This window comes from Protobothrops mucrosquamatus, unplaced genomic scaffold (genome assembly GCF_001527695.2).
Source record: "Protobothrops mucrosquamatus isolate PMUCROS unplaced genomic scaffold, P.Mucros_1.0 scaffold3034, whole genome shotgun sequence".
Classification (NCBI taxonomy): Eukaryota; Metazoa; Chordata; class Lepidosauria; order Squamata; family Viperidae; genus Protobothrops; species Protobothrops mucrosquamatus.
Genome location: NW_015389048.1, coordinates 12053 through 24496, shown reverse-complemented (window position 1 = coordinate 24496; position 12444 = coordinate 12053).

Genomic DNA, 12444 nt, shown 5'->3' with positions numbered 1-12444 from the left:
CTGAACACTTTATGTAGCCTGCTCTACCGGTATTAGTAGCGTTCCCTGGTTGGCTGGCTGGTTGGGACAGGAAGAAACACCCCCCCCAGGGAGGCTTTTTTTTTTCTGGGAGTAAGAGGAAGCTTCAGGGAGCTGAGGTAAAACAGGACTGAGTGGAAAGAACAAATTCTTATGAGGGAAAGAGGCTGCACTCCTTCAGAAAGAGAAAGAGATTATGAGATTGCCATTCCAGGGAAACAAAAGATGCCTATCATCAGCCTATAGACTACACCCTGGCTGCCATGAAAGGAAGTCTGGGTAGGCCTTTCACTGGGCCTGAGAGAACATGTTAGCAATAGCGCTTAGACTTACATACCACTTCATAGTGTTCTACAGCCCTCTCTAAGAGGTTTACAGAGTCGGCATATTGCCCCCCGACAAACTGGGTCCTCATTTTAGTGACTTCAGAAGGATGGAAGGCTGAGTCAACCATGAGTCTGTCAGGATCGAACTCCCGGCTGTGGGCAAAGTTAGCTTGCAATACAGCATTCTAACCACTGCGCCACCAGGGCTCATAATGAGGCTGAGGGTTAATGAAGCAACAGGATTGGTGAGGGCCATTTGGCCGGAAAGGACAGTTGTTGAGACATTTTGCTCACCGGTTCAATGTTTTATATTATTGTGATGCTTAATTTGATTTGATTTTTATCTTAACAGTCGTTATTTTAATTAAAGCCTGTAACTCCCTCCAAGGTGCGTTGGTGTGCCTGGGCTGGGGGGTGGGGTTTGATCACTTGGGAATGGGCCAGAAAGGCCCAGTTGCCAATGGCCTTTTCAGGGGAAGCGCTACACTTAGGATATCAGAAAGCTGAACTTTGCGACTGAAGTAAAATAAATGAAGGAAACAAGTGCAAATTGTATTTCAGTAAACAGAATTACCTGATGAAGCTCCTCTTGAAAGGTTGTTACCATCTGAAATATAAGTAAAACTGGACTTACAGAGAGCATTTGATACTTATTTTAAATCATTAACTTAATAAGAAGACAGTTTGAGGCTAGTCTTTAGGGCATGAGTATACACACACAAGAACATTTGTCTCAATATGGCTATAGATCCACCAAATAGTGGTGCATTAAGTTGTTTTCAAAATCAAACAGCTGAGTGCTTTGCCAATTCCAGTTGGATGTAGAAAGCCCCTGGGCAGAAGAGAACGGTTGACAATGAAAGCCAAGTTGATCCCTTTGGCGCTGCTAGATTCAGAATCCAGGTTGCACAGAACAGAAAAACTCTTTTTGCTAAGAATTATGTGCAAAGCCATTCATCATCGTTGTTTTCTAGTAGGAGAAGATTTGATTTTACAATAATTCAAACAAAGCTTTCCAAAAACTCTGTTGCCCAGACAGGGATGACAAAATGACTCAAGAGGAACTGGGAGAAAACAAATCAGCAGTATAGCAAAGGTAAATATTTGGATTGTCGAGGGGATGTAATTTCACTCAATTAATCTATGCATCTGAATCACTGGAAATCATTATTTGATGAGTGTTAACTAATAAGCAGCACTAGACCAGAGCTGAGAGTCTTAGTTTCAAATCTTCAATCACATATTAAAATCACCAAGGCAGAGGTCTTCAAACTTGGCCCTTTTATGACTTGTGGACTTCAACTCCCAGCCTGGCTGAGGAATTCTGGGAGTTGAAGTCCACAAGTCATAAAAGGGCCACGTTTGAAGACCTCTGCGCTAGGGGATCAGTGTCCCATGATTTCTCACACTAAACTATGTGCAGCACTTGTCTTATCTAAGGAGGAGGAGGTGGTCTTTCAGACTGATAGCATCTTTTGCACATTGGATAAGATTTAAGACTGCAGGACATTCAAGGGTCACTTCTAGATGGCATGGTAGAATCAGTAGATTTTGTGAGAGTTGACCCACTCTTTTGGTCATCTCTTCAGGGAATATGGCCAGAATCATGGTGACAGGAGGAAGGGCGACCTGTGATTCTAGTTTGGGGCTCTAGCAATGGGTCATGGTAGGAGAAGGTTTAAGGCCCAGACCAGCTACGTTCACAGTACTGTGCATGACCTTGGTTCATGCTATACAGGGAGATTATTTTTTCTCCCCAGCTGGCTAGTGAATGATTGATTATGCAGCCACTAATAAAGATGTCCCTGTAAAGAATTTGGATGCAGATCTTATCTCCTGTAACCAATAAAACTGGGGCCAACCAACGTTTTCTCACTTGCTAGAAACTGTTTTATTTGCTGTAATCTTTTGTTTCTGCTTCTTGGTCCAGTTTACAATATTCAACATAAGATACAGGATAAATGCAGGATAAAAAGGATTGGAGAAGGACAATCAATATATATCCAAAGGGCAACACATGTCATATTGAACTTATAGGTGGAGAACTGAGAACCTGAGGCATTCCTAACCAGACAGGCTTTTGGAGCAAGAAATACATTTCATTTTAGAATCAATCATGATATGAGGTGGAGGCAGATTAATTATGTATAGGTTGTTTTGCTGTAAAGCTCAGATGTGTAAGGCCAAGTACTATGCTAAATAATGAAACAGACTAAGTCAGCAGAATATCAGTTATATAATATTTTGTCACACGAGGCTCACAAAGTTTTTATAACACTCCGTTCCACCCATTTATATAACTTTTGGTATAAGTTAAAAAAAAATCTATTGTCGAGTTTGATAGATTATAATGGCTGTTTAATACGATTGTTTATGAATATGTTAACTGTATCCCTGCAACATTTCCCACATTTTTTTTCTCTTCCAGAATTTTCTTTCTTACATAGCATATTCCTTTGCTTTGTAATCAAAAGTGAACAATACTTGAATTTAGAGGTTTTTTTTCCTGAGCAGGATTTGTGACTAAATAAACAAAGCAAGGACAGGAATGAGCTACTCATGTCTTCAGAAAAATGCATCAGTCAGCAACTGCCTTATATCTTCCTCCAAGATTCTCTCATAGTCAGTGTTCACTGCAGAACACAAGAGTAAAGAATTAATCGTGTTCACTTTTTCAATCTGCAAAATGATAAATTTTAATATCTGACACAGGTTTACCAAAATAAAGAATGAATGTAATGAACGTCTGGAAAAGGAAATCTTTTTCTTAATTTGGCCCACCATATCTGCACAGTTCACCTAAGTTCAGTCATCTGTATAGTGCTGCACAGTTTTGCTTTATTGTTGGCTTGAGCTATGTGGAAATGTTGAAAAAAAAGTGAAGCTAAACTATATAACTAAATAAAAAGCAAATCTACATTCTCAAAATCAAGACTGTAACTATGACATTGTTAAGTAGTTTTTAATGAAATTGTTGAAGATTCATATCTCAGTGAAGAACTATGATTTTTCTCTCAGTAACTTTTTGGTCTGGCATCCAGTTTTTACTACATGAGTTATCTGATTATAACTGCTTTTTGAGCCGGATCTGTCTATAGCTATATAAGGCTTGCCAGATGCTTGTCTCTCCCTCCCTCCCTCCCTCCCTCCCTCCCTCAACTCTGTTGAATAATTTTCATTCAACATTTTTGCAAGATCAAAGAGTTATTTGTCTGTGTTTATATATTATACAGGATACCAATTAATCTCTGCTTTCTTATAGTTTCACAAATGTTTTCTTCAAATATTGTGCCCAACTGTATATCCAAAAGGAAGATATCATAATCAAAGTAGTCAAGTGCAAAATTGACAACAAGGCTGGCCGGGCCATTTGATGACCATATCCTCACTCGCTGAAGCTCCAGATTGGGGATGTCCAACCACGGCAAGTTTAAGATTTGTGGACTTCAATTCCCAGAATTCTGGGAGTTGAAATCCACAGGTTTTAACGTTGTCAAGGTTGGACACTCTCCTCTAGATGGTTTGACCACTCTAGTAGCTCATTTATTAGTAATCAGTGTTCTCGACTGTTGATTTTGGTGTCAGAGTGGTCTCCTGAGGTTGTATAACAATGGGAAAAGTTAACTAGATAATTAAAAACTAGTAAATAAGTAGAGAAACTCCAAGAAATGTTCCAGCTAGGAGATCTGGGAGACAAGATAGCTGAAAGGATTCTAATTTTATTACTATATCAAATATTATGTGGATGTGTCATTGTATTCCTGCTCAAAGTTAAGAATCCAAAGGCTCATACAACTATTTCTATACTTTAGGACAAAACCCAGGGCCAGAAACACACAAGCTGAAAGCTAAGGGGCATATACAGTCCCCAGTTTCCTTTGTTCATTATCTGACTGTGGCCGCAGAAAACTGATGGAACAACTTCCCTCCATTTTGTTGCCATTTTTCCTAAATTAATGTATTTGTTGAAAGGTAAGATTTTCCGCCTCCACCATTTCTGTCTTAAAAGTAGTGACCTCCAGGTTCAGGCTACACCAAAGGGAATTCTAAATTGTGTAAGATGTTTTGCTATACTCTAAATTTCATGGTTCGCTAAGCTAAGACATTTATGTAACCCACATTATAGAGACCTGCTCCAGTAAGCAGAACAATGGAATTGCTATTTTAATTTCCTCTTCCTGTCCTATAGCTCAAATGATACCAACAAGGGCTAGGGCTTAGTCTCTATATGCAGCTATGTGCAGTTCAAAATCAACAATGCTGCATTGGAGTTCACATTTGCAGAGGAATGTTATGGCTTAGTTATAATAGGTAACTGTGGGACCAATGTGCATATTGGCTTGTGCTTGGTGTCTTTGCCCATCTGACTTTTTTGTTTTGTGACGGGCCATAAATCTGCTGGGAAACCCCCAGGAAACCCCCTTCTGATGCAGCCATAATATCTACTATGTGAACTCATCGTTCCAACTAGGTCTAGTATCTGATATACAGATATGTAATTCTGTTCATTTTCTGTTCAACATAAAAATCTTGATATGTAGCCCTTACGGCACAGTATTTCCTTTTGGCTGTTTGCCTTCATGAAACAATTGCAGATTTTTCCTCCCCTTTCCCTTTGTTCGTAATTCTTTTTAATCGGTTAGCCTTTTGTCACTTATTACCTCATTCCTAAAAAAAAATACCTCCCACTGGAATCCGTGGAAATGCCAGCACATATTAATTCGTTGGGAGGCATCAGGCATGCTTATTCCTGGAATGGAGGATAGGAGGGAGAATTCAGGATACTAGGTGCTTTTTGTTCTTTCTTTCTGAGTAGAACAGCAGCTCCAGGCAGATGGAAAATCTTTCCTGCTGATTCTCCCAAGTGAAAGATAAAACTGCAGTTATTTGAATCACGTAATGTATGTGATGAACCTCCAGCAACAGAAGCCCACAGTCTGCAGTGTCTAGCCAGAAGCATACTATCTTGTGTTCCTGAAGGCTGGGTAGCAAAGAGGGGTTGTGGCAATTCTGGAACCACACAGAAATGGAATAGCACAACTAATATGATTGATTATAGACCAGGATATATCAAACCATTATATCCCTAGGATAGGATTTTTTTTTGTTCTTGCTTATATCAGTCACAAAATTACAGCTCTTGGATCCCTCTTCTCACCCTATCATATAGAATTTGGCTATGAATAAAACCTAGCTTATTGGATGTTGTGGCCATATCTCTATCCCTCTGAATTGCTATTAGCAATTAAGTTTGACTCTGATTTGGATTTTGTTTAATTTGGAGGCAAAGCTGTCCCCACTTTGAAATGGCTCACACACATTTACCCCTGAATAGAATTCATGAAGCTATCATAAAAATGAACATTCCAGAATTTGAAGCTTAAAATTATATGTGAATCTGTATGAAGGCATGATTAATAGTCTTAAGATATTGGCAGTCATTTATAGGTCAGTACTGACCATTGGGTCACAAACAACAGCAACGACTGAACAATTAAACAACAATAATCATTTTGAACTTAGGGCACATATTTCTCAAGTGGAAATATAATAATTGAACCCAGGTATTGTTAACAAAAGCACCTGCTTTTCCATGAGCTATGCTCATTCCATTCCACAGATTTTCTTTCCAAAGAACGTGCTATGATCATTACTCAATTCTAACAGAATAACAAAATAGCAACGTTGCAAGGGACCTTAGCCGTCTTCTAGTCCAACCCCCTGCTCAAGAATTCTACTTCTCTTACCCAGAGGTACCCCTAATAGAAATACATATACTTACGGTTTGTAACTTTGGCTGTTAGTATCTGGCTGAATTTCTCTGGAGACTCCACGTTTTCTTCATCAGTTACATATTCAAAGCTAATAATAAACATCATGGCCACTCCTTCTTGATTTTTCACTGGGATGATGTGGGTGTTACAAATGAAGGTAGACCCTAGAAAGAAGAGGAAAAAGCATCAACAAAAGTTTCTATGGAAATAATTCAGTTCCAACTACTTCCTTACAAGAGATTCCAAAATGGTCAGTGAAATACAGGCACTCTCGTTTTGTTGTGAGTGTCCTCTGACAATTCAAACACAGTGTGCTCTATCCCAGAACACCTACCACTTGCATTGTGGCTTCTTCCCCAACTGCATTTTGTGCACCGCAAAAGCTTTGGACACATGTGTAGAACCCTACCAGGGATCAACACTCAGGATCCTACTCAGTATCAACAACCAAGTGAAATTTTGTCTTTAGACCCATTCAAATGATTGAGAACTTTATTTACGGCAATGCCGCAAATGAAGCTCTTTTGGTCCCTAAAGCACTGAGGCAGACGTGGTTTCCCAAAGGCTTGTAAGTGATCATGTGAAAGATTTTTCCTGGTCATTTGCACAGGGATATATATGCACAGAATCTTCTGGGCTTGCTGCCAAAACAAATCATGTTGGGAACCATGTGCTGGATCACGATACCCTTCAGTCAAAGTCAGGATGGTCAAAAACTGGGCTTTTTTTCTCATAGAATGCCCAGAACGGAGTTCCGGCACCTTTTTTGGATGGAACCTTGTAGGGTAGGCATGGCGGGTTGTATGATGTGTGTGAGTTCTGGCACCTTTTTTTTTTTTTTTTAAGAAAAAAAGCACTGGTCAAAAATATAAGACTGTATTCAATTCAATAAAAACTGCAGTATTTGTTTGACCAGTATGCTCAATCCCAGGCTGTCACTCTCTTTCTTTGTGCATACACACACACACACACACACACACACACACACACACACACACACACACACACACACATAGACTGTTCTGTCTACAAGCAGAAATGTGGGAACTTACATGTGCTGGTTCATCCTCCACAAACTTCAGGCAAGTCCTAACTAAGGTTACTTAGCCACCCCCCCAAAAAAACACAAACTTATGGCAGCAATTGTCCCTCTGGCTCAACACTCTGATTTAAGTTGTGCTTTTATTGGTGCAGCCAATGAAAGCAATTGCAGAGTACCCGCCATTGCGTTCACGTCCATCCCACCGAAAACATGCAGAAAGCATCACCGAAATGGCAGAAAATAGATACGGAAAAATGCTCTTTTGGTTTTGAAGTCCAGCGCATATACTGAAGTCAGCAAAAAGGGCACTTTTCTGTACCATTTATATTTAGCTTGTTCCTTTTCAAAAATAGACACGTAATTGACTGAAAATAGTGAAATCTGGTTTTTTCCCCTCCAGAACCTGCTACTTATTTAATTATTTACAGTACAGTAACTTTTAGGACTCCTCCTCTGCCTGGGAGTCTAGGCCGTTGCTCAGAGTAAAACAAAAACCAAATAACAGCTATAAAGCATATGGACTGCTATCATCGGAACGAACCCTTAAAGCACTGCAGCAAAATAAGGCAGACACTGCCGTATGAGGACACCCCATTTACTGCACTAGGTTGACTGATCACTTTTTGCACTCAATCCACGGGGCTGGCCTCCAAAATAAGTCACCTGCTTCACGGTGACCCATCCTAGATGTTAATTCCTCCAGGGGAGGTCTTTCTAATGATAGCTCCCAATGCAATGCCTTGCTGGTTAGTCATCTGGCAAAAAGTCTTCTTCTGTGTGATTCCTGAAATGTCAAGGGTCCCTCTTCGGAACTGCAGTTGCTTTGCCATTTCTCTGCTTTTAGGAAAGGTGTCAAGGTACACCTTTATTTTTAGCCTTTCAGCATGTCTTCTTGACCCCTGCTCCTTGTCAGTATTGGATTAGCTTCATATAATATTTCTAAATGTATTTTTCACTCTTTTGTTTTATGTTTCTCTTCCTATATTATTTAGTCACCTTGAATGCCATACGTTGATGGGAGTTATAGTTCAATATATCTGCAGGGTGTCAACCTGGGAAGGCTGTGGCATTCTAGCATGTATCACAAAATAACATTTATATTGTTTCTCCTGTTGTGTGTCATTTTACGATTGCACAAGCCACACATAAAAACTGACAGGTCTTGCCTTTCAAATTGTGTAGCTCCAGCTTCAATCCATTTAATAAAACAGTTAAGCTGTGACACTTGCCACAGTTTCCATGGGAACAAACAGGATGACTTTAGTAAACAGAAAATAAGCAATTTAAGACTCTTCCATCTGGGGTAAAAATAGAAGTGCTACAGGCTGCACGCTGAAATTGAGACTGGTTAATCAGAGAATTGGAAGAGAGACTAGACAGATCCATTATGCTTTCAGTTAATTAACAAAAATAAATATTGACTTTAAAGACTTCAAAATGATATTTCCTGATTTATTGGAAAAGGCAGTGGCATAACGTAGTTTGGAAATGTTTGACATGTTTTGCATCAGGTTTATTACATAGTGACATGCAGACTGCTTGGCCTCTGATGCCAATGAGGGAGGGAGGGAGGGAGGGAGGAGAAAGGAAATGAGATGCATACTTAGAGCACAATGTAAAATTAGTTGCAATAGGCTTTGGAAATGGAGGACTTTGCTCATGTGATCCAAAATTGGCACTATTTTGGCAGAAAGTCATGTTGGAAGCGTGGAGTTTCCTTTTTGGTTTTTAAGTCCATGGCTAAATCTGAAGGCAAAGCCACTCAAGCTTGTTCTAACTCTTCTTTACCCCAGGGCTGATCTTCAGCTTCTTCCTGGACTGACATCTGGAGTTCTGCTTATACAGCTGGTTATAGTTCAATGGATCTGCCAGGTGTCAACTTGGGAAGGCTTATACATGATCAAAAAAGACGAGAAACATTTGCATGAAAATTGTACGTATTGACTCATCTGGCTTGATCTAAATGTAGGTATGATGGCCAACACTGAAACGGGAAGACCAGATGGGTCTAAGACAGGGCTTTTCAACCTTTCCACCCATTGTACCACTTTTAGGATATGGCAATATCCGAGTACCACCAGTCGCCTAGCAAGGTGTCAAAAACTTGATGACCCCCCCCAAAAGGAAAAAAGTGATAAAGTACAGGTAGTCCTTGACTTACAACAGTTCGCTTAGTGACTGTTCGAAGTTACAATGGCACTGCAAAAAGTGCCCCCCAAGCCACAGCCGAGCAAGACACCTGCCTGCCCGCCCGGCGGCGCTCTTCCTCCTGTCTGAGGTTTTCATTGTTGTGAGCATTTCTGTTGAGGATTGGCAGTGGGGGTGGGGTGGGGGGTGTTCGGTTTTTATTCCCCCCGTCTGCTGGGTGGTTGCAGCAGGTTTTGGTCACTTCACATGACCCTGGGACAATGTGACCATCATAAATATGAATCAGTTGCCAAGCATCTGAATGTAAATCACAAGACCCTGGAGATGCTGCAACATTCCAGTTGATTGGTGTTTCTTCAGGGCTCAGCAGAAGCACCAGAATCAGCACCGAGCTCCAGCTGGAGCCTGGTGCTGATCCTGGCGCTTCTGCTGAGCCCTGACATCCCTGCAGCTCCAGCCATCTCTCGCTCAGGCTTGTGCAGTGCTGCCACTGGTTCAGTTCACTTCTCTCCCCCGCTACCACTTTTCTAGGATGGTTGCATACCACCTACCAGGTGCCAATGTACCACAGGTGGTACCCCTACCACTGGTTGAAAAGCCTTGGTCTAAGACATTGGAAACACTGTAATCAGTTATCGCTATCTAGTAATTGATAGGCAACTTTAAGAATGCTTTTTAACGAGGCACACCAAAATCCCAAGTGACTGCCAGAAGGCTTGCACGTTTCTGATGGAATGTTATTTCTTGAATTGGGCTGTAAAAAACAACTTCCTCAGAGAGATAGAATGATCCTTTGGCACAGTCTAGGGCCCCACCTAGCATCCACGGTTCTGCAAATGGGATGTTTTAAAGTAATGGAAGGAGAAAATGAATTAATACATGAATTTCGGCATCAGCATGTTACCTATATGGAATTCTTTATGTAGAAATCCTACAGATATATACTTCTTACGTTTCTCCTTGTTTTCCTCCTCATAATTTGAACATTTAAAGGATTCCAATGTCCATTTCTGAAGTTAAAGCTTTTAACTGAAGTCTGAATTACTCTTGGTTTATTTTGAATTATGCTATATAATCTTAAATACATTCTTCCAAACTATTTCATCAAAGAAATTACAATTTTCAGCTTGGTTTTGAATATAAAACATCCTGTTTTGAGTATTGTGCTTGGCACTCAAAAGAGGCTTTTGCATTCAGACTAGGACCATTGACCACAGAACATGTTGCTTTGAATTTGAAGGGGTTTGAATGCAAAACATTTTGTAAGTCTGGATTATCTATGGAGAAATTCTGTTTGATGTCTGATTGAGAGCTCAGGATGTTTCCAAAAGATTCCAAAACACAATGAAAAATAAACCCATTGATCAGATTAAGGAATCATCAGGAATTATCTTTTTCTTAACCCCAGTATTGAAGAGGGGTTGGCCATGGACCTTCTGATAATCTTCCTTTCAAATACTAACCAGGTTTGAATCTTCTTAGCTTTTGGCAGATCATAAATAGCTGATTAGATGTAACCACATACTATGGCAAGATGTAGCAATAGCATTTAGACTTATATACCGCTTCACAATGCTTTACAGCCCTCTCTAAGCAGTTTACAGAGTCAGCATATTTTCCCCAACAATCTGGGTCCTCCTTTTACCAACCTCGGAAGGATGGAAGACTGAGTCAACCTTGAGCCGATCAGGATTGAACTGCTGGCAGTCGGCAGAGTTAGCCTCCCATACTACATTCTAAAAACTGCACCACCACAGCTCTTTTTTACAAGTAAGTCCTATCTAATTTAATGGAGTTTATTCCCAAGTATGAATTCCCTGACTGCAAAAACGAAATATATTCAGAGTCAAAAGGCAATGATGAAAAACTTGGATGAATGGATATTCTTTTTCTTGTGACAAAAAAGAGGATTCAATTATTTAAAAGTACACCCTAGGTCAGTGGTGGCGAACCTATGGCACGTGTGCCAGAGGCGGCACTCAGAGCCCTCTCTGTGGGCACATGCGCCATGCCCCAAAGATGGCAACCGTCCCTCTTCAACCAGCCGCCCACTAACTCGCTGAGGTCCCACATGGCCAGATGCATCCCAGCACCCATGCGCTCACTGGCCTCTGTGTCCAGGGGCTGATGGTGTCAGGCAGCAGCCGCTCCGGCCTCACCTTGCCCTGTGACAATGGCACCCCCGCCCTGCCTCGCCTTGCCTCGCCTTACCCAGCAGGACGAGCCTCCTGCCCACCGCCCCACCTGCCAGAGACCCCCTTGATCTCCCCCAACCCTGCCCGGCCCCCACAGGCATCCCTCCCCACGAGCAACATTGAGGTGATCACGCCCACCTTGTCCACACCCACCCAATCTGACATGATCACCACAGCCACGCCCACCCAGTGAGCCACGCCCACCTGGTACCTGGTGATAAATAAGTGGGTTTTGGATTGCAGTTTGGGCACTCGGTCTCTAAAAGATTCGCCATCACTGCCCTAGGTAATGGAACCAGGACAAGGCAAACCTGTGTACATGCTATGGGATAGAAAGAGAGCATTGGTTCCTGCTAAGCAAGCTCATAGTTTTGTTCATAGATTGTTTCATTAATGCTTCAGAAAGGAAGTGTTAGCTTGATACTGCAGATGTGCATTAAAAGTGGCATTTAGCACTTGGGTGCATTGACCACTTGAAACATAATGTGAACACACAAAGTCTAAAAAAAACCCCCCAAACTTTTACAAGAATATGAGATTTTATATTTATTTATTTATTTATTTATTACTTTAATTTATACCCCGCCCTTCTCCCGAAGGACTCAGGGCGGCTTACAGGCAATAAAAACGGAACTATACAATAAATATCTAAAAACAATTAAAATATATATTAAATAAGCCTGTTATTTTTAGAAAAATTATAAAATCCCTATTAAAATCCCTATACAATCCCCCCCCTAGACCAATCCCGCTTGATGGAAAAGCCATGTCTTGAGGGCACGGCGGAAGGAGGGGAGATCCGGAATAATCCGGATCTCTGGGGGAAGTTCATTCCACAGGGTGGGGGCTCCCACAGAGAAGGCCCTCCCCCTGGGGGTCGCCAGCCGACACTGTTTGGCCGACGGCACCCTGAGGAGGCCCGCTCTGTGGGAGCGTACCGG